The sequence below is a fragment of the Aulonocara stuartgranti genome, assembly GCF_965226115.1.
Source record: "Aulonocara stuartgranti genome assembly, chromosome: 7".
NCBI classification, from domain to species: Eukaryota; Metazoa; Chordata; class Actinopteri; order Cichliformes; family Cichlidae; genus Aulonocara; species Aulonocara stuartgranti.
Genome location: NC_138945.1, coordinates 29,635,671 through 29,658,654, shown reverse-complemented (window position 1 = coordinate 29,658,654; position 22,984 = coordinate 29,635,671). Strand labels below are relative to the sequence as shown.

The window sequence follows — 22,984 nt, the reverse complement described above, 5'->3', positions numbered from 1 at the left end:
TGCAGTTGGAGAGGCACAACATCTAATTTTCCCTTTTGAGTGAAGACTGGTGACCGACCACAGAGGTTCAACAGGATTAGCTCCTTCTTATCAGATCATTTGCCACAATGACCACACACACACACACACACACACACACACACACACACACACACAGAGGCATACACTGAGTCCAATGTGGAGGCATGCCCCGGGTGAGGAGGCAATGGGAGAAAGACAAACAGAAATGTTCTGTTAGCTTCTGCTCTTCTCTTTTTTGTGTGTTTTCGGTACAGCAAGTTTGTTTACTGTTCAAACACAGCTCTACTTTTGCACTTTTGGTGGTACTGTGTATTATTTCACACAGTCTGGGGTTACTTCAATTAACATCCGAGTATCTCATCCCCCCGGAGATCGTTAAGCAACCCCCGGGGCTACCCGCAACAGCAAGCCGCAGGAGGAGACGTTGCGAGCGGAGGCAGAAGAGAGGCAAGCGGGGAGGCCTGTGGGCACGGCTGAAGACTAGTCCGTTTAAACCACCACTCCCGATCATATTCCTCTCCAACGCCCGTTCAATCCGTTACAAACTGGATAAAATACGACTGCAGATCGCCACTCGACGGACTTTTAATAACTGTTCGTGCATGATTTTCACTGAAACCTGGCTGGACAGCGCCATTCCCGATGCGGCTATCGATCTAGCAGGCCGCACCGCCTATCGAGTCGACAGGTCTGCGGACTCGGGTAAGAAGACTGGCGGGGGGCTGTGCATCTATATTAACAACCTTTGGTGCACGAACGTCACGGTAACGGAAAAACTGTGCAGTACAGAGGTAGAACTGTTGGTGTTAAAGTGCCGTCCATTCTATCTCCCTCGGGAATTTTCTGCCGTTTACATCTGCGCTGTTTACATTCCACCAGATGCTAATGCTAAGCTAGCGTTAGCACAATTGAGCAGCAGCATCAATAACAGCCTGGTAGCACACCCGGACAGTGTCTTTATTGCGGCTGGGGATTTTAACCACGCGGACCTGAAATCTGTACTTCACAATTTCCACCGTAATGTGAAGTGTGCTACCAGAGGAGATAGAACGTTGGACCAGGTGTACACCAACATGGCGAATGCGTACAGAGCCCAGGCTTATCCCCACCTGGGTCTGTCAGACCATCTCTCCCTTCTGCTACACCCAATATACACACAAAAGATCAAGAGCACTGGGATTACAACCAAAACCGTGAGAACATGGCCGCAGGACGCTATTCCGATGCTTCAGGACTGTTTCCACTGCACAGACTGGGAGGTATTCAAGGTGCAGGACACTGACAATCGTGTCGCATTGGACAGTTACACCTCCACTGTCTTGGACTACATCTGTTTCTGTGTGGACAATGTAACAACTTGGAAACGACTCCGTGTGTTCCCTAATAATCCACCCTGGATGACACACGGAGTTCAACAACTTATTCGAACAAGGAACAACGCTTTCAAATCCGGGGACCAGGAGGCATACAGTGCTGCCAGGGCCAACCTGAGAAGAGGCATCAAGACTGCCAAGCAGCAGCACAGGAGGCGTATCGAGGCCAGGTTTGAGAACAACACAAACCCAAGGCAGGTCTGGGAGGGCATCAGGGCTATCACGGACTACAAAAGAAGAACACCATCACCCTCAGCCGACAGTTCTACTCTGGCTGAGGATCTAAATCTCTTTTATGCCCGTTTTGACAGGGAGAACACCGACCCTGTCCTGTCCCCTCTCCCCTCAACCGACCCTGCTCCGGTCCTGAGCACTCATGAGCTGAGGCGTGTGTTCCGGAGCATTAACACCAGGAAGGCGGCCGGGCCGGATGGAGTGCTGGGCCGGGTGCTAAAAGACTGTGCTGCGGACCTGGCGGACGTCTTCACCTCTATATATAACACCTCGTTGTCCTGTTCACTGGTACCATCCTGTTTCAAAGCAGCAACAATCGTTCCCATCCCAAAACAGTCAAATGTCACATGTCTGAACGATTTCAGATCTGTGGCACTCACCCCCATTCCCGCCAAATGCCTGGAGAGACTGGTCATTAAACACATCAGAGCTGCTTTTCCACCATCCCTGGACTCGCACCAGTTTGCATACAGGGAGAACCGGTCAACCGAGGATGCGATCGCCACAGTGCTGCACACATTACTGAAGCACTTGGAACACAGGAACACCTATGCACGGCTCCTCTTTGTAGACTACAGCTCGGCTTTTAATACCATCCGGCCATACAAACTCCGTCCCAAACTCCACCAACTGGGACTTAACTCCTCTCTGTGCAACTGGATTGTGGACTTCCTCACTAACCGTAGACAGAGTGTCAGAGTGGGTAAGAACACCTCTTCCACCCTTGTGGTCAACACCGGTGCCCCTCAGGGGTGTGTTCTGAGCCCTCTGCTATACACTCTCTTCACCCATGACTGTATTTCCTCCTGCGCGTCCAATCTCATTGTTAAGTTTGCAGATGACACTACAGTGCTCGGACTTATATCCAACAATGATGAGACAAACTATAGGACAGAGGTGCAACAACTAGAGTCATGGTGCCACGACAATAACTTGGTCTTAAACACCAAAAAGACCAAGGAGATCATTGTAGATTTCCGGAAGAGGGGCCATAACAACCATCTGCCTCTCTTCATTGGCAGTGAGGCGGTGGAGAGGGTGAGCAGTTTTAAATTCTTGGGGGTAACTGTGACCGAGGACCTGTCCTGGGGCAACCATATCACCTCAGTTGTACGGAAGGCCCAACAGCGCCTCTACTACCTGAGGAGACTGCGGAGCGCACACATTCCCAGATCTCTGATGTTGAACTTCTACAACTGTGCCATCAGCAGCGTTCTGACGTATGGATTTCTAGTGTGGTTCCCCAGCTGCACCAAGGCCGATCAGCAAGCACTCCAGCGGGTGGTGAAAGAAGCTGGCAGAATTATTGGAACAAGTCTGCCAGAGATCAGTAATATCTTCCCCACTCGCTGTCTGAGGAGGGTGCACAGTATCCTGCGGGACCAACATCACCCTGCGCGCCACCTTTTCCATCTGCTGCCCTCAGGGAGAAGGTACAGGTCTATACAGGCCAGAACATCCAGACTGGCCAACAGCCTGTATCCACAGGCTGTGAGGCTCCTGAACTCTCTGCCCCCCTCTCACGGACAATAACCATATCCAACTTCTTAATAGCAATGAACTGGTCTGCATTGGTGCATCATATCTTTATTCTCTTCCCCCTCCTGCCCCCCCCCTCTTTCTTAAATAGATAACTATCATATCTGATATCATATCTCACAGTACAATAATATTGAATGGGTTGCATTGTTGTATTTTGTCATGTTTCTCAGGTCTTTGTCTGAATTTCTACGAACATTATTGCTAAGGATTGTCTTATTGCATTGGAGTCACACTGGGTTAAATATGTACACTTGGGTTTTAAGGGGTATTTATTATTTTCTTCTTTTTTTTGGGTTGTATGGAAGCCCCAAACGCAATTTCATTGTTCTTGACAATGACAATAAATAAATAAATACTAAATACTAAAATACTAAATACTATCTCTGTCCGTCTGTCACACAGTCATGGAAGAGATGCCTATCACTCAGAAGCCAGTAGAGGGATCAGCGTGAGTATCTGGCAAAACCACGCTCAAGCTCTGAGGATCTGACTCAAGGAAACGGGCATACAAATAAATACATACTGACAGTGTGTGGGGTAAAAAACAAACTATTAACATATCCTCAAAATCTACACTTATAAACAATTAATTGTCACTGGCAAATATGCATCTGAGGAAAGGCAACTGTAGCAACAATTTGCTTTTGTGTTAGTCTAAAGCTCAGGAGGAACAGTTTGGTGCCAAAAAGGCAACAAAGACCAGGATCAGTGGTAAAATTACAGTTTAGGATACTAAAACCTTTGAAAAAAGACGTGAAAAAAGTCACAATCTTACATAAAAATGGAACACTTTATGAGGATCGAATTGCCACTTTCTGTAAAACTTTTAATCTCTTACATTTTTTTGTTTTGTCCCACTCTTCTTTGCTTTAGTTCATTGAGGACTGTGGGAATTTACTTCGGGACATCTCTCTTAAGGTCCCAGAAAAGGTCCCCAAAAAGCATTTCACTCGGGCTGAGTTCTGGACTGGAACATTATCAAATCAAATCAAATCAATTTATTTATATAGCACTTTTCACAGGATAAAAACCACAAAGTGCTTCACAGTAATATAAAACAGAAATACATAAAATACATTAATAATAAAACACACAGCACAAATCTAATTAAAAGCCAATCTAAATAAATGAGTCTTAAGCTGCTTTTTAAAAGAATAAATACAATCAAGGCAATGTAATGATGGAGGGAGAGCATTCCACAACCTGGGGGCCACCGCTCTAAAAGATCTATCACCTCTGGTCTTAAAACGAGTTCGTGGGACTACCAACAGCCTTTGATTAGATGATCTCAGGCTGCGAGAGGGAGCGTGGGGTTCTAAAAGATCAGAAATGTAGGCAGGGGCATCACAATTCAAAGCTTTAAAAGTCAGAACCAAGATTTTAAAATGAATTCTAAAATGTACTGGAAGCCAGTGTAATGAACGTAACACTGGTGTAATGTGCTCTCTTTTTCGTGCCTTAGTTAAAAGCCTTGCAGCAGCATTCTGGACTAACTGGAGACGGTCAAGATTCCTTTTGCTCAAACAAAGAAAAAGGCTGTTACAATAATCTAAGCGAGATGAAATAAAAGCATAAATAACCATCTCTAACTCAGACTTAGACAGCAAAGTTCGCAGTTTGGAGATGTTTCTTAGCTGAAAAGGGCAGTTCCTAATCAACTGGCGAGAGTGTTGTTCTAGGGACATGGCAGAATCAAAGATCACACCAAGGTACCTGAGGCTCAGGTGAACAGATTATCTTTTAGGTTTCACGTGCTTGGGATTATTGTCCAATAGGAAGAGGTGTTTATGGTTGAATCAGTGACTGCAAGGTGCCCGAAGTCTTGTGTTTACAAAACAAGCCCAAATCATCACCACCCCTCCACCACCGTGCTTGACATTTGATTTGAGGTGTTGAAGGCGCTGCCATGTCTGGTTTTTACCAGACGTGAAGATATACATTGTGGCATTTTGGTCTCAACTGTCCAAATAACATTGTTCCAGAAGTCTTGTGATTTGTTCGGATTCAACTTAGCAAATGTAAGAAGTGCTGCCATCTTCTTTTTAGAGAAAACAGTCTCTCTTCCTGGAAAGCCGTAGTTGTTCAGTCTTTTTATAACTTACTTTCATGGACTTTAATATTTAACGTGCTAAAGAGTCTGTGGTGTCGCTCTTGGGCTTTCCTCTGAGCACACTCATTTTTTGCAAGTAGGTAGAAAAACAATATCATAAAAATAATTTTAACTTTTGTCTCTTCAAAAAATAAATTTCTCATGTTCTGGCACACAAAGCTGTCCCTACTGTCTTTGAGGAAGTTTAGACATTCATTAAGTTTATTTTAATTCTATTGTTTTGTTTAAATCCTTCAATAGCTCTCCGTCCAACAGAAATTTATCTCATTGCTCTTTCTGATTCAAAATAAAACCCTGCTAATCCCAGTACTCTGAATGTGAAAGCTACACACACTATCTAATCCCTATTAATGCCATGATAAACAAATCCAAGCCTAGTTCTACAACTGCATATAAACTCCTTCCTTGATCTGACTTGGATTTGGTTTCATTCTGCATCTTAAGAATGGTTCACAAACATGTCGTTTATGCTGCTTATCACTACAAAGAAAAGCTCACTTCCTGTGCTTACGGTATTGTTCAAGAGCAAAACATGAACATGAAGCATGTTCTCTGACTGCAGTCAGTTAGTGTCAGACACATTCACAAAAAATATTAGCACACACAGTCCTCAGCCCATTAGCAGCAGTCGTGTGAACAAGTGAATGTACTCTCTCGTGTAAACTCTCAATTGTCATGGGAAGATAGATTTTAACCTTTTAAACTTAACTTTTGTTGCCTAATCCTAGCAATTCAGTTTTTTAGCCTAAAACCAATATAATGTGACTCAAAATGAAAAGTTTGAATCAATTTTTCTTGGCTGAAAGTCATGGATGAGGTCACTTATTATACTTACAGTAAGTGATGACAGGCATTTAATGGAGTCTCCCCTCTCCGATTAAAAGAGACCTAGTATGTGTTGTCTTATTTTCTGTCATATCTATGAATAGTAATTTCCCCTCTTTTCCCTCTTGTGGGGGTTGTGTATACATGTGTGTGTTCCTCAAGCTTGGACTCTCTACTAGAGGCCTGGGAGTTTGCGGGTTCTGCTGGATTGGATCGAGCCACTCTTTCAGTTTGGGGGTCAAAGCTCCAAAAGCTCCTAGTACCTCTGGGACCACTTTGGACTTTACTTTCAGCAGCTCCTTCAGTTGTTCTTCCAACCCCTGGTACTTTTTGATTTTCTCATGCTCCTTCTTTCTGATATCACTGTTGGCTGGGATTGCCACATCTATCACAACTTTCTCATGCTGGGCGTGGTTGCTACGACGCCTTAGACGCCTTGTTTGTGTCGCTACAACATGGAATTTGACGATTTATTTATTTATTTATTTATTTTCCAAGTAATTTTTATCTGGTCATGAGTAGGGATGGGTATCGAAAACCGGTTCTTGTTGTTGTCAATTCATCTTTTTTAAAAAGAATCGATAAAGAATCGAATCGTTAAACAGAATCGAAAATGGAATCGGAATCGTGAAAATCTTATCAATACCCATCCCTAGTCATGAGCGATAGTTCTCCAGGCTTTCTGGAGGCTTTTCTGGACAAAAATGTTCTGTGGCATTTTACTAATTTGTCTCAAGGGAAGATGCCTATTTTTGCCTAAGTCCCTAACAGCAGGTAATGAGGCTGAACTGAACAAACGGGGAAAGGGTAGCAAAGATCATACACACAGAAATTTTAAACTCTGGAAGAGTTTTATGACTTGAAGCCAAACCGTTAGCAGTATTTGCGGACTGTATTTTACTTTACAGTACTAAACTGGATATGTTTATACCACAGTGACGACCAGGAACTGAATGTTTCTGTCAGGGTCCTGGGACTGGGCGACCCAGGACTCCTGGGCAGTCATGGACCTGTTATATTATTATGTATTTTTGGTGTTGCTCCCCCTTCTTCTCTATGCTTGTACATATGTGTGTGTGGGTGGCTGTGTGTCTGAGCACTCGTTTATAGGCGCCGTCAGGCCTGGTGGGTGTGGCCCTGCTAGGGGACTGGCCACACCCGAAGCCACACACCTGCTGCTGATCAGGCCTTGTCGGGGGAGCTACTTTAGAGAGTCTTGGAGCTCCCACCGGTGCGGGATCATTGCTTGAGACGCCACGTTAGTCACCCAGTTTAGGTTTTGTCGTTAAGTGCATGCCTGCCATTGTTTAGTGTCCTGACAGCTGCCGCTATTGTTTCCCGCAGGAGCGTGGAAGGCCTGAAGAGCAGCGAGCACCGGGAGTGCAGACAGGGGAGCAGAGAGCACTAGGAGGACACGACACGGGAGTCTGGGGAAAAAACACGGGGATTTATTGTTGTTTTGTACCACACACTGTAAATAAACGCCCTGTTCGCACACAGAGCACCACGCCTGGGTCCTCCTTCCCTACACCCCCCACGGTCTGCCATGCCAAACCGTGACACTTTCGAGTTTTACACCAAGTAAGAGATATGGTGCTACTTTAAATTACATATCAGAAAGGTTTCATTTGGTGAAATTTTAGGAACTCATATAAATAATTAAATTAAATAGGAAATAATAAATTAACTGATCTGCCAATTATGGAAAACAGCACTCTTCAGCTGTGCTGCATCAGATTCTAAAGAAAATAACTGTTAACAACTTTATTAAAAACAAATGGAAACATTTCTTAGATACTGAGCAGCAGTTCTCAGTCAGAAGGTTGAAAACAACCATGCAGCACATTTCATAACTGCATCTGGCATCTATGAGCTGCCAGCTTTGATCTTATCTGTCAGTTTGATCTGTGGCTCAAATCCAGTCTGACAAATTGAGGCTGTAGATCAAACCGTCACTCAAGAATAAAGGAGGGAACTTGGTCTCCTTGAACAAATGTTTAAAGAGACTGTGGTTGTTTTGGTAAAGAGGAAGTTAAAAAGGCGAGCAGGCAGTTCGCATGAGCTTTATTTTTTCTTCACGCTGCTTTTTGTGTGCGATGGTGATTTCCTCTGTTTCTTTGCAGTGTCAACATTTGCTCCATTTTTCTTCTGGAAAATTTACTCTGATGCTTAAGTAAAGTTTGAAAACTTACCGACAGCATCAGTGTAACTTTCTGAACTTTTAAAGACCCCAAAATGAGTTTTGAAGATACCAGTAAAAATGTACATTTTTATCTAGCATCTTTTACTTTTTGAAGGATTGTTTTAAAAAATACTTGAGCAAAGTCCCTACATTTTCTCGGGAAAATATCTGAAGCTTGAATGTTGGAATCCATATGAATGGAACGGTGTCATATCTGGAGATTAACACATCAAACTCAGATGAAAGTGTGTCCATTTTTAAAAAGCTCTACCTTCTGTGAAGCCCTTTGACTGATTTGGACAGTTTGAAAGAGTATCATGTGCCTTGTTCACGAGAGGCTGTAAACAAAATCTCAGCCCCCTGCACGAAAAACTGTGGTTCCTACAGGCCTCCAAATCTGCTGTCAGAGATCAGACATCGGGATATCTTTCAAGCATCAATCATTTTATGTCAACTTGAGCTCCATATTCATAGTACCAGATATTTGCCCCCAAATTTTAAGGTCCTGAAACTGCAGTCTCTGTACTGTGATGCTGTCCAAAACCTGAGTGAAGTTTCTTAGAGATGTTCTGATGTAATGCTCGTAGACTGACAGTCCTCTCTAATCTGATGGGTCAAGGCCAGGTTTTTGACTGAGTGGTTGCGCACACAGGCTGTCTTCAAGTATTCTGGGACACAGCCAGAGGGCAGAGAACAGTTAATTATTGAACGCAATCAAGGGGCAGCAACTTCCACTGCTTCACAAATACATTTTTGGAGGTGTCGTATCTACGCAGCTTGAGGAGCGTTTCAGTTACACCACAGCTCAATCTAGACAGATGGACGGCACTACAAGGGAAACATTCAGGTTCATATATAGTTCAGCTTTGTGCCAGGAAATGATTCACATGAACACTACTGTACATATTCTTAGAGCAACTTTATCCAATTAGTAGCTGCCTGCAGTGTGCACATTTCAATAAGCCAGACTACCTATACTCCACGTAGCTTCTCAAATTTCCACTGTTTTTCCCACATATTTCCACTTCCTCTCGCTTGGTCTTCAATAATTCCTCATCTCCTTCTCAACCGCAAGACAACATCAGCGTTCTAAACTACAGACACCGAGTCGCTTGCATGAAAACATCATCTGATCCACAACGTGACCTTAGAATAGATCAAGACGAGATAGAGGAGAGGTTTGCGTTCCTTTAATTTTGTCCTAATATCTTTTGAGGACATTAAATAATCAAATTTCACTCTGTGTGTGTGAGACAGAGAGAGCGCTGATAGAGGAAAAAAAGACAAGTTTTCCCACAGGAACGCCAAGAAGTAGGTTAGCGAGATAAAGTGGGGACGCCAGCCTCAACGTTACAAGTTGGATGTGTTAAAGGTGTTAATGAGTTGTCCATGTGAGGCGTTTGGGCTCAATAAGTGTGTGTAATTGACATAACCATTACCATTAAGCAAAGCATTTAGATCCACTGTATTTAGGCCAGAAAACAAAGTCACAAGAAACTAATAAATGCTCAAAAGAGACTTTATTAAAAAAACAAATAAATAAATTCAGTATATTTATTTCTCTGTCCTCATTTGTGTTTACATTTGCAATTCATCATCCATTCTCAAACATAAACACACACACAGATAGAACATCAAGTACAGGCTAAGACTCTGCACCAGAAAATTCACAAACTAATTGACTGTACGGTATGAACTGAACTGATACCCCAGATTCTGGGCCAGTAAGGCTTTAGTGTTTCGAGGTCAACAGACAGATCAGCTGGGAGTCAAAGGATGCAATGACCTCAAATCCAAGCATGACTTAAGGTGAATGTAAATTCTGGCCTTAATCAGTGAGTAGTTACAGTTGGCTAGAAGTGGTTTTTATAATTTAGTAGCATGGGACCTGACCTGAACTGCACTGACACAAAGTCCTCTGAACAAAACATGACTTGAAAGCTAAAATTGGAAACAGAACTACTACTCTACAGGCCTCAGTTATCATGTTATGATAGTACAGCAAGAGAAAGACTGAACAAGTATGGCATGTTTGGAAGGTTTGTCAGGAGAAATCCACGTTGCTGAAAAGCTTAGATGTGCAAAGCTGCATCAGAACAGACCACATGAGCAATTTTCTTTAGATTGATGATACAAAAATGGAGACGGCATATGATATCACAGCAAATCAAAGTATATCACAGCATATCAGCACAAAAACCTGATACCTCAGCTGCTAAGCATGGCGGTGGGGGGATAATGATTTGGGCTTACATTGCAGCCACATGACACGACAGCTTGCAGATCAAATCAAATCAATATTTGACAATGAATCGGTGACATGAGTAAAATGTGAGGCCAACTGTTGGACAGCTAAAGTTGTCTCAAGGTGCAGCAAGACAATGATCCCAACACAGCAGGATTTCTACAAAAGAGCATCGTGAACGATTGAAATGCTGTGGCAGGATAATCAGACAGAACCATATGTCTGCAAACTTCAGTGAAATTATTATTTTAAGTTTTCTGCTAAAGATGGTCTAAAAGCTACTGAATTGTGGAGTGTACTTGGTCTTTCACAGGACTGCAGAGAGTCCTGAGAAAGCTTTTCTTTCTCATCTGTATAGGCTGTGAAGCCTAAAAACAGGTGGCCGTTTTTTAGGCTTCACCTCCACTGATTAGATTCGCTGAGCTTTATCTGTGGATCTGTGACTGTTTGTGTGCATTTTGACCATTACAACTTTTGAAGAAGCCTCTGATTTGCTTTGGGTGAGTCAAATTCTAGTTTCTAATATGCAGGTTTTTTTAAACTAATTATGAGCACTAATTATTAACTAATATAGTAAACTAAACTAATTATGTGCATTTGTGTTACGCAGCCATATAGTCTATAGCCCCTCCTTGATGACCATGCTCATATTCATATTTTAATAAACCAGCTTATGATGATGTTACAGCGCTTATGCCCGTTATCGATGCCACTGCTGGTATTGGATCGATACTAGTGTGACCGATTGTTGCTTTAGTTTGCTTACACATGACCTCTCACGCGGGCACACTTTGATCTGCTCCCTCCTCCCTGCTCTGCTGTGTTTAGTTGTCCAGCGATCATGTGACTCGGTGACACCAAGAAGAGCCATGCGGCAGTAAGTGAGAAAGCGGAGCAACGCGTGGAACTACTTTACAGCTGTAAATGAAAACACTGCAAACATCATGCATGTTGGAAGATAAGTCTACACAGTGGCAACACTGGCAACTTATATAAAGACATGAGAGACCACAAAAAATAGAACTCGGTCCCAGAACAAGCAGCAAAAGAAATGAGAAGGTGAAGGAAATTCCTCAGTCATACCCAGACTGTCAGCACGGCGTCAGAGCTCACTGTCACAGTCCTTTCAGAGAGGCAAAGAATAACCAGGTAGCTCATGTAACAATAACGGTGATTTAGTTGTCATTAAGATGTATTCAGAATTTGCAAATTGATGATGATTCATCTCATAAATCATGACACACTGCTCTCCCCTGCATAAGCTGCCTTTATAATTTTGGCTGTACTGGCTCTGAATTTACTTGCTCTCAGATTGATACTAAAATCTGCAGTATTGCACACCAGTAGCGGTGCCTCAGAGGAGTGTGTAGCCACACAGCATCCACTTGCTTATTTGGACAATTATCTCCGCTATTAGCAGATTTATGCCCGAACACTACAGTTCATGCATTACATGTGATCTGTACATGGGAACCGTGCATGAAGTTGAGAATCTAATTCAGCATACATGGCCATTTTAACAATAACTGATAAAAATTTCCTCTTTCTTTCCCAGCACCTTGTGCACTTCCACCCGTTTCCCCGAGATTTGTTTTGGCACTGGTAGTAAATGCATGAGATGTCTCATGGCTGCATGTAAGCCAACTTAATTTAAGAGTTTCTTCACAAAAGCCAAGCAATTCCAAGCTGAAGGGCTACGTTATTCAAAGTGAAATGTTCCACATTAAGGATCAGCTACTGGAGAGGCAGTGCACATATATTTATGATGAGAGTTTATGCCTAATTACCTTGGTGTTATAATATGCGAGCCCTCATGCTAAAGACAACAGTAGACAAGGGCCCCGAGTCAGAATGATTTTCTCGATAAAAAAAAAAAAAACATGTTCTGCACTCAAAAGTGGCAACACTGAGGCCAAAAAAAGAAATAAAAATGATAGTAACAGCTAAAATAAGCTTTGAAAACAAACTTTAATAATAACCAGCAAACCACAAACGGTACCATCAATCTGTGCTGCTTTTCTAGGACAGAAAATCCTCTGAGTGTTTGCTATGGATGAATGTGAGGCCATTCTGACTGAAGGCTGAGCTCAAGACATTACTCAAGAGAAACTATGATGAGCACAGGCGTGATTACAAATTCATAACATGACAATTTTTATTGACTTTATTTTCCTTTCCATCACAGACCACTACGCTATGATGTCCTAAATTATCATGGGGAGGTTTTTAGAAGCATTGATTAAATTTGATGTTATGTGGTTACATAGCACAGCGTGATTAAATCAGTTTAAATATTTAATCTGGTTCTAGGTGTATCATTATCTTAAATTTCTTCGTATGTGAACAGATTAATTCTCACCATATCGCTCTGCCTCAGTGCTGTGCAGCTGTGTCTGCGGAGGCTCCCTTCATATATCCAGCACTAACTTTAAGAAAACAAAGGGTAAATCCCCTCCTTTCTCCAAACAGACCTTGTTTTGTTAGAGAAGTATGAAAATGATTTCATCTGACTGACATTTGGTCCTGATTCGTTCCCACTGAAGTTAAGTCAACTAACTTCCTGCTCAATAGAAGTTAGCTGCTGATAATGAGGTGCTGCTCCTACATGTATTTTTGACGTTGGTCTTTCATTTGCATTTTTTAAAAGTCGTTTTATCTTTGGGTTTCGTGAAGCCTTGCCAAACGTAACTGAACCTTGTGACTCAGAGCTAGTTATTTATGAATACTACAGTGAGCTTCGCACCATTTTCTGGGACCCATAGTTTTCTTGAGATCCCAGCTATCACTGAGTTATCAAACTAATAATGGAACACAACTACGATTTGGGTTTTAAATGTGAGGCAACTACTAGTTAAAGTGAATTCTTTACAAGTTTCAAACACCTTGTGCCACCCTCCACAAGTTTTCAAAGCAACCTCCCTTTGACAGAGTAATATCAAAGATGGATATAGTCTTGATTTTAGCTGTAACAGGAGGTCTTTATCCTTCAAAACCGGATCCTCTACCAGAGGCCTGGGACCTTGAGTGTCCGCCACTACTTTGTCCGGCTGGTCTCTATCTGGAAGTATCCACAGGATCTTAGCTCAGTCATTCCCAACCACCCTAGGAGGCGTATCCCATGTTGACCTGGGACTTCCAGGCCATACTCGGCACAGATGTTCCTATGCCAGCCACTCGATTATGGCGTTCCATGTATGCCATCCCTGCTAGCATCTTGCACCCTGCTTTTATGTGCTGGATTATCTCAGGGGCATCTTTGGACAACCTGAACTTGGGGTCTTGCCTGATGTGGTAGACCCCAGCCTCTATCGAGCTTGTGCTTAGAGCTTGTTCCTGTGCTGCCATGATTATTGTCTCTCTGCTGTCTTTTAGCCCAGCTTTGTCCAGCCATTTATAGATTATTTCAACACCAGCCACTCCTTCTATCTGGTACATGCTGTGAAGAGACCTGTCTTTTCATGATGGCTCTCTTCTTGCTCTTCTTCTTTCTTGTGTTTTTGCTGCCTGAGATATTCACAAAACGTGATTAGTTATGGCTATCTTCCTAATGTATTCATGGATCTTTTTTTGTTTCCTGGACAGTGGTTCTAACACTCACTAGTCCTCAGCCTCCTTCCTTCTCCTTAGCACGCAGTCTAAGGATGCTGTGCTTGCATGCATTTTCTTGATATCAGTGAATTCTATCTAAACTTTTGGCCAGCTGCACTGAAAAAAATATGTTGTTGGATTTACTTAATTCAATGGTGGACATTTGTTGCACACAGATGTTTTGCTTTGGAGCAACTTAAACAATTGAGTTAAATTAACACAATTTATTCATGTTCAATAAACCTGTGCAATTTGTGTTGATAAAATGTGACTTAAACATGTTTTGATGAAGTAATTTGAGCTCTTGAAATATTTTAATCCTTCACAATTTTCTCACTTTATCCCAACACCATTCAATAACTTTTACCCAATACTACTTGGTCACTTAAATACTACATGTTATCTTCAAATTACATTTTGCTATTATATTCTAGTATCAAATACACAATTTTCAAATGGAGGCCTTATAACAGATTATATTGTTCTCTTCCAAGATGGTTGCTGGCATCCACCAGTAACCTTTCAAAACAAAATGTCTAATTTCACTGCATTGACAGTAGGTAAAGAATTAAACTGACATTACTCCTCTACTGAATCTATATAAATCAACAGTTAAATAATGTCAGTTCTTCCGTGTTCTCTGGAATCAATCACAGCAAAGAAATTAGACTGTTTCTTTTGAAAAATGTTGGGAAAGAACAATACAAAACATTCTATTTAAGGCCTCTAACGTCAAGATTCAGTTAAACAACAATTATAACTAAACAATTTGAGGTAATGTTAGTTTCCATTAACATTAAATTAGGTTACTGAATTGGCAAACACCTTCCTATTAACATTACCCATTTTACCCCAATAACTAAAGAAATTAGCACTTGCAGGTCAAAACCTTTATTCAAGAGATGCAAAAATAACATTGATACAGTGACTGTCAAAAATTACGGCACTGATCATACTGTGACATCTTGGTTCAAAACAGCACACTTAGAAATATTCAACGTTCCTTACTTCAACTGAATGAAACTGAAAATACCATTTCACACGACCCATATGGGATATTTAGACTGCATAACTGTTCATGCTACATCTCTTCACTAGTAAAAGAAAGAAAAAATACAAAGAGAAATTTAAAAATGCTGCCAAACAGACAGAGAACTTGTACAGAGCAAAAGGAAAAACAAACAACAACAACAACAAAAACGGCTCGTCCTCATGGCAGTTGCAGTGTATATAAAAATGAACCCTGCGATCTGTTCCTGGAATTGAGCTTCAAAAATGCAGCAGAACAAGTGTGAGATTTAAATGTCCTCTCACCTAGAGCTGGTCACCTCACATGCATAACAGTGAGCTTCGTTGCAGGAGCAGTTTTGTCTTAGTTGTGAGCTTTTCTTGAGAGCTGAGTTGCATCCAACTCCATTACCACCCTTTGAATCACCTCAAAAGTGTAGCAGAGTTGTGATGGGTAACTCATGTTGAAGGAATAAAAAAGGTCCAAACAGCATGGCTACTGCAAAGGTCACGTTATCCAGATCTTGAAGAACTACTATACCCTCGATGATGATGCCAACGTCAGAAAAGTCATTGCCTGGTGCATCCTCTGGAGACAGATGTTCATTGTGGTTTTCTCAATCTGTGCAGTGGCCTCAGTCAAGTCCTGGTTAAACACAAAACATTTTTTTTTAAGATTCCTTTTTAAACTCATCTCTTTTGAATCTACCAGTTCTAATGTTATAGTAATTTAAACCAATGCAAGCAACATAGTAAATAGCTATAGCCAAAGAGTGGCCTGCCATGCTGCCATTCATGGTCTAACAGAGTTTCTAAGAGAGGGTGAAAAACATAATTTCAAATGCTTTACATTAGTTTTTCTTAGAAAGACCGGCCCATCAGAAATCCAGGTTTTGTCACTCAGAAGATGTTAGAATTTAGACTTTCAGCCCCACAATTTGGTTAGCTGTTGGTCTTTTTTTTTTTCAAACAAAAGCTAATGTAAATATTGGTGGGATTTTCCTTTGTTCACTAGAATGACAAATTTAAAGTTTTTTCACACTGATGTGACCCCTAATACAGGGGTGGGGCCTCAAGGGCCGGCGGCTGAGTTCACTACCAGGCCTCATGTGAACTTCAAATTATTAAAGAGGACTACTGGTCCTAACCAGTCCAATGAGGATCAAGTGGATAACTAAATGCATTTTTAAATGTTGCAAAGCCACAATCTACTCATAAAACACTCACCATGAACTCCTGCACCAAGATGTTGCAATTGTCTTTCACACAGATGCGGAGCACTTTGATGAGACTCCCTTTGAGCATTAATGTCATCCTAAAGTATTATAACAAAGAAAACAGAGATTTGTGAACTTTTCAGTAGCACAGAAGAAAATGATCCCAGACCAAAACTTAAACCAGTCAACATGCAACACCAGCATCTACAAAGCAATATCAAAAGTTCCTGTTTGACATCAACTTTATGGATATATAGTTTCCAGAACATTTATTTTTTTAAAAAGATCAATTTTTCTCAGTGGGCCAGTAAATGCATGACGAAAATTATGGCATCCTTTCGGTGGAATCGGTACTCACAGGTAATAGTTGACTGTTTCAATGGATGCAGCATAAAAATCTTTTACTGACCTAATGCAATACCTAATTCTTTAACTTTGTAGTTAAAGAATTTTAAAGTTCTTACTGTCATCATGGCAGCTACATCCTTTAGCTTTGTGCCCTGTTCCCCCGATCACTTTGCAAACACTTTCAGCAGACTGTCAGAGAGAAACTCAGCTCCGTCAGAAACCTTGACTGTATGCATGGTTGGGATGCACTGGAATGCTGCATTTCATCTGAAATGACATAAAATTATTTTGAAATAACAGCAGGCACTGTGCTTGGTTAATAATCAGTAATGTTTTGTTGAATAAAAACTGTGTTTCCAGATCTTATGGGATTAAAAAAATCCAAAGATGTTTATTTCTGATTTGCAACCCAAGAACCCACAAGTTACAACCTCATTTTAGTTCAAGTGTGCATTAATGTGAGTCCAGTAATCACCTTTCTGACAATACATACAGGTATAAGTTAAACCTATGGCAGATTTTGGATTTCTCAGTTGTATTAATAGGGTGGTCTATTTGAGTATGCATGCACCTAATAATTATAAAAAACCTATTATAATTAAGTTACAGAAACCTTAAGCGAAAATAGAATATACTTTCTTACCATAACACCTTGAACCCACAATCCATCAGCTGACTCCTGGTGAAATGCAGAATAGATGTGGTCTCTCAATGTGCATCAACAAAAACAAAAACAAAAGGACAGCAGGTGAGGGCAGGAGGGGTAGGGATGTAAGCTAGCATAATACCGCTGATGATATTAGCTAAAGCTGTTCAATGTCCAAAATCTCACTAACACCACGGTGCAGTAAATACACAATGTAACTGAAGAGTCAGTTGACAAATCTATTCACACAGAAAACCAAATTATGTTATGAGTGCCTCGTAATTAGGTTTAATGTGATATTACGGCTCTTGTGCCAAAGACAAATTCAAATGAAAAAGCGCCAATTCTTTGATAACAGATAAAACAGCAAATAAGCTAACGGCTCTTTTTTAGCATGTTACATGGCGGCACTTTAGACGTTTAACTACATTTGGCTGAAATATGGTAAATATTAATTCAAAAAATCAAGACATACCAAAAAACGTAGAGTTGGCTGCTCGACTTGACTGAGATGGATGCATTTTTTAAACCACGATCCAAAGCCCGCGAGATGAAATCACGCGTGGTTTCATGAGATTTAACGTTGCTATCTTATTGACTTACTTCACCTGAACATGATATGAACAATTTAATACACCCTTTCTGCATATCATGTAGTTTTTACACTATATAGTTACATTTATCTTTAAAACATGAGGCAATTGTGTTAAATACATGCAAGATGCTTACATAAATCCAAGAGATGGCCAGTCCCTTTTTTTCAGTGTGTCCCAGTAAAGTATCTGATGACCAGCAGGGGGTAGGTGTTGGTAAATGGACTGGTTCTTATATAGCACTTTTCTACTCTATCTGAGCACTCAAAGTGCTTTACACAACTTGTACATTCATCGATTTACACAAGCACTTTTTTTGTCATTGTTGATTGCCTGGATCTTGGTCTTCCCATTCAGCTGACTTCCCAGGCTTGTCATGTTCATGATTGCGGCTTTCCTAGTGGTTCCCATTTGCCACTGGGATTCCTTCTTGTCCTTTCTGACATGTGTGCAGTGTGTGTGTGTGTGTGTGTGTGTGTGTGTGTGTGTGTGTGTGTGTGTGTGTTTTTGAGGATCAATTCTGCTAATAACGTTTTTCTACCTAAGAGATTTGCTACAGTACATCTATCTGTGGCCAAGAGAGAAAGTTGTTATTATTTAATAAAAACTGGTTAAAATAAAAGGAGCGATCTACACTGAGTTTTATTTGGCATCACCAGAAATGTTGGAAGAAGCTGTGAGGACTTGAAAACTATGGAAATTGTTCACCTCAGACAAAAGAACAGGCGACTATCTTTCTGTCGATCGAACTCACGGCCATGCTGATGGGTCATGGTAAGTGGAATATTTAAAACGAGTCTCACAGATAGAATCTTTTGGCTAAAGCTGGAACACACAGGGACCAAGAAGTTCAGTTCAGTGACTTTAACTGGTGGAGTTGAAGCAGATAGTTCCTGGCTACAGTTGCCTGAGTGCATCATGCACTTTATATAAAAGATGGACGTAGCTTCCAAGACAAAAAAAACCCCCACCATCCATCTTCTGGCAAAATGTAATAATTAAAGTGAAAAGTCCAACTCAAAAGCAGCAGCAGAAAAACATCAGAACTGATGGATGATGGTAGCTCTGAGAGCTCTTTCCTCTCTTCAGTCCATCAGACTCTTTACAGATAGGTTTCATGCCACGAATCTCCAGGTTTCTGCAAGTCAGACTTAATTCTGTCATCCACCAGGAGTTAAATCAGTTTGATGACTAACAGGTCAGTTAAAATTAATTGTTTTTTCTCTCAAATTCTGTCTCTTTTAGCTTAATACAACATTTAAAATGTGTGATTTGTTGGAGAGCTTATGCCAAGACACAAAAATCTGGGCTCAAAGCAAAGCTCATGGAGCAGCTTAGCAGCCTTGAGGCTAAACCGAGCTGTGTGGATATGTGTGACTCGCTGAGAACCAGGATTTTCTAAAAATACACAGTAAGGCTTGTCTGAATAAACAAAGCAAAAAAACAACAACGACAACAAAAGAAAAACTGAAAATCAATTACATAGTGAGCATGTGCTGATACTGAGGTACTGAAGGAAGTAGTGCTAATCAGATTGGGAAGTGACCTTGTTTAGCCTCTGCTGCAGTCTGTCTACAGCCTGCAGAACTGTGTCATCTTATTTTTAGTTCAATATCAGCCTGACAGTCTCATTCAAAATATTAACAAGCTTTAAGCAAAACAAAAATCAAAGTTCTCGCTGAGATTATGATTATATACAGTGGTTTTAGACATTTAATAGCTAACTGGGGGAATAAGTAAACTGTGTCCTGCATATCAACCTTCATTTAAATCAAAGGATTTAACAACAGTATTGCATTAACTTTTTAGGAATTACAGTTATTTTTATTTATAGCTTCCCAAATGTGGCCTTTGTTTTCCAGCAACAGAAATCCATCAAAGTATTAACAAACCATTGAGCTGTCCATGGTGTAGCTAGCAGCTGATCCATAGATCCTAAATTGGACAGGCGAAAGTGAATGGAAGGGATGGGTTGTACTTCTGCTCTGGAAAACAGCCCGTGGTTTCCACCTTGTTGCATGTAAACCGTCTGTAGTTAGACCCATGAAGGCATCTCTGGATTACAGTGAGATGCAGACCTTATAAGAGTGTTCTCAACTTGGTTAGATGTTGTGGAAGCTGTTTTCTTGACTTTGGAAATAATTCTGGAATCATGAACTTTTGATGTCTTATGTGATCTTTCAGACCTTTTGGTGTCGCTGAGCTGATCAGGGTAACACTTCTTTTTAAGAATCTACCAGATCGTTGATGAGGTTAAAGTTTTCGCTACCTTCAGATTTTTCAGCCTAATCATGACCTCCTTCACTTACATCCATATCTCTTTGGACCTCTTGGCCTCTTGTCTAAATGATACAAATTAAAACTCACTGACCTCTTGGCTAAACTTCAACAAAAAAAAATGTTACCACACAAGTCAAAAATAAAAAAGTAATAAAAACACTGGTCACGTTTGTCTCTTTTGTTTTTTTCATACTGAAGCACTTTATTATCCATCCATCCTCATCCGCTTTGTCCGGGGCCGGGTAGCGGGGGCAGCAGCCTAAGCAAAGAGGCCCAGACCTCCCTCTCCCCAGCCACCTCCTCCAGCTTATCCGGGGGAATACCAAGGCGTTCCCAGGCCAGCCGAGAGATATAATCTCTCCAGCGTGTCCTGGGTCTGCCCCGGGGCCTCCTCCCGATGGGACATGCCTGGAACACCTCACCCAGGAGGCGCCCAGGGGGCATCCTTGTCAGATGCCCGAACCACCTCAGCTGGCTCCTTTCGATGTGGAGCAGCAGCTGCTCTACTCTGAGCCCCTCCCGGATGGCCGAACTTCTCACCCTATCTCTAAGGGAGAGGCCAGCCACCCTTCGGAGGAAGCTCATTTCTGCCGCTTGTATCCGCGATCTCGTTCTTTCGGTCACTACCCACAGCTCGTGGCCATAGGTGAGGGTAGGGACGTAGACCGACCGGTAAATTGAGAGCTTTGCTTTTACACTCAGCTCCCTCTTCACCACGACGGACCGGTGCAGCGTCCGCATTACTGCAGCTGCAGCCCCAATCCGTCTGTCGATCTCCGGCTCCCTTCTCCCATCACTCGCGAAGAATACCCCGAGATACTTGAACTCCTCCACTTGGGGCAGGAACTCATCCCCGACCCGGAGTGGGCACTCCACCCTTTTCCGGCTGAGAACCATGGCCTCAGATTTGGAGGTGCTGATCCTCATTCCCGCTGCTTCACACTCGGCTGCGAACCGTTCCAGTGCGAGCTGGAGGCCTTCACCCGATGAAGCCAACAGAACCACATCATCCGCAAAAATCAGAGATGAGATTCTGAGGCCACCAAAGCGAAAGCCCTCCGCCACTTGGCTGCGCCTAGAAATCCTGTCCATAAAAATTATGAACAGAACCGGTGACAGAGGGCAGCCCTGGCGGAGCCCATCACCCACCGGGAACGAGTCCGACTTATTGCCGGCAATGCGAACCAAGCTCTTGCAACGGTTGTATAGGGATCGAATGGCCCGTAGCAATGGGCCAGACACCCCATATTCCCGCAACACCTCCCACACACTTTATTATATTTTTGGAATTATAGTTTTTGCTGCATGTTTAAATCCAGAGTTTTGTTGTGCTTTCATTGTATCAGTCTTTCTCAGAACAATATCTGTATTTAGCTTGCTGTACATTTTACAACCTATAAAACACATAAATAAAATGTCAGATCTTGTCTACACACACTTACATAAAACAGAAAGTGACACAGGAATCAGTTTATAGTCCCTCATGCAACAAGGGGCAGTAAAGTCATATTTATTGTCAGGCATGCAGGGAGAGGCCTCTGAAGTCCTACTTGACATCAGAACAACTAGTTTCCTCAAAAACAATTTAACTCAAGAGAGCTGAATGACATCTTTACTGCTCTGCAGTCAGTCTGGAATAAAAACACACAAGCAGAGCAATGGAAACATGAAATGAGCACACAAATCCTTGAACATCTCAATCTCAACCCCAAAGTTAATTTAAGCTTTGTGCGGTGCACATATTCGTGGCTTGAGTTTATGTCAGATTTAAACTTTCCCATCATTTGTATCGGACATGAGTCCGTTATTCTTCACTCTTTTGGGCAGACTGAGAAATGTAAAGTATGTGATTCACCTGAAGCTAAAATAAGTAGTTGAAGACTTCTGCCAAGCAACACAGACACACAAATGTAATGTATAAAACTGAGCATTCAGAGAGGAAAGAAGTATCGGAATATTTTGCTACATGTGTTTTTAGCATTGTTTTTGTTACAAACTATTCACTTAAGCTAATAGCATACTTTATGTCATTACTGAAAAGAAATCACTGTAAAAATCAATTAAACACACCATGCTGGTGAAACTCTTGGATTTAATATAAAAAGTGGCCAGAGCTCTGCTGACAGGACTGACTTTGAACAAGCATTTCCTGTTTCTGATCAGGAGGGATTTTGAACCAGTATTTCTTACATTGGTTATACCCTTCTTTTTGATAGCAAAACTCCAAAGTTGGCTTTTATTCAAACAGATTAACTAAGCCAGATTGTAATTTTTTTAAGTGTCTGTTGCAAAAACACATTCTGTTCTGATTTCCTGAGTTGAATTTATGGAAAAATTCCAACAATAACAAAGTTTGAGAAGAATAAAATATTACTTTTGCACCAACAAATTCCCAAAGTGCTATTTGCCAAAAACTTCTCAGCATACTGAGCAGTGTGTCCTTAAACATTTGAGGAAACTGGACAAGAGAAGGACAAAAGAAGTGATCCTAATAATCTATCTATTGCAGATGAACAGCATCTGAAAGTCATGTCCAGAAGAAATAGGAAAAAATCCAGTAAAAGATCTGAAGCAGGAATTCATCAGGGCCATCAGTTGATCCATCTCATGTCATAAGTCAACCTTAAGGAAGGGAAGCCGGAAGAAAAGGCTGAGCTATGCTGACTTACACAAGAACCGGTCTGAAAATCAGTGGCAACAGGTCTGATGAATGCAAATTTGAATTTCTAGTGAAATATATGTCAGTGTTTACAGAGGAGGTGAAGCGAGAGG

At 41.5% G+C, this 22,984-nt stretch overlaps 1 protein-coding gene and 1 long non-coding RNA gene across 3 annotated transcripts in view; both read right to left on the bottom strand.

Moving 5' to 3' along the window:
- LOC309709879 (5-hydroxytryptamine receptor 4) overlaps positions 1-22,984 on the bottom strand; it is a 66,736-nt gene that overhangs the window by 5,246 nt on the left and 38,506 nt on the right. The gene's annotated exons all lie outside the window — the stretch shown is intronic.
- On the bottom strand, positions 14,338-18,107 carry LOC309709884. Of its 2 annotated transcripts, XR_014277623.1 has the most exons (5): positions 17,815-18,107; positions 17,337-17,372; positions 16,810-16,960; positions 16,356-16,443; positions 14,338-15,774 (listed from the first exon to the last, which is right to left on the bottom strand). It is a non-coding gene; the product is annotated as an uncharacterized lncRNA (long non-coding RNA). The 2 variants fall into 2 exon arrangements; XR_014277624.1 differs by having other exon boundaries at positions 14,339-15,774; positions 17,337-18,107.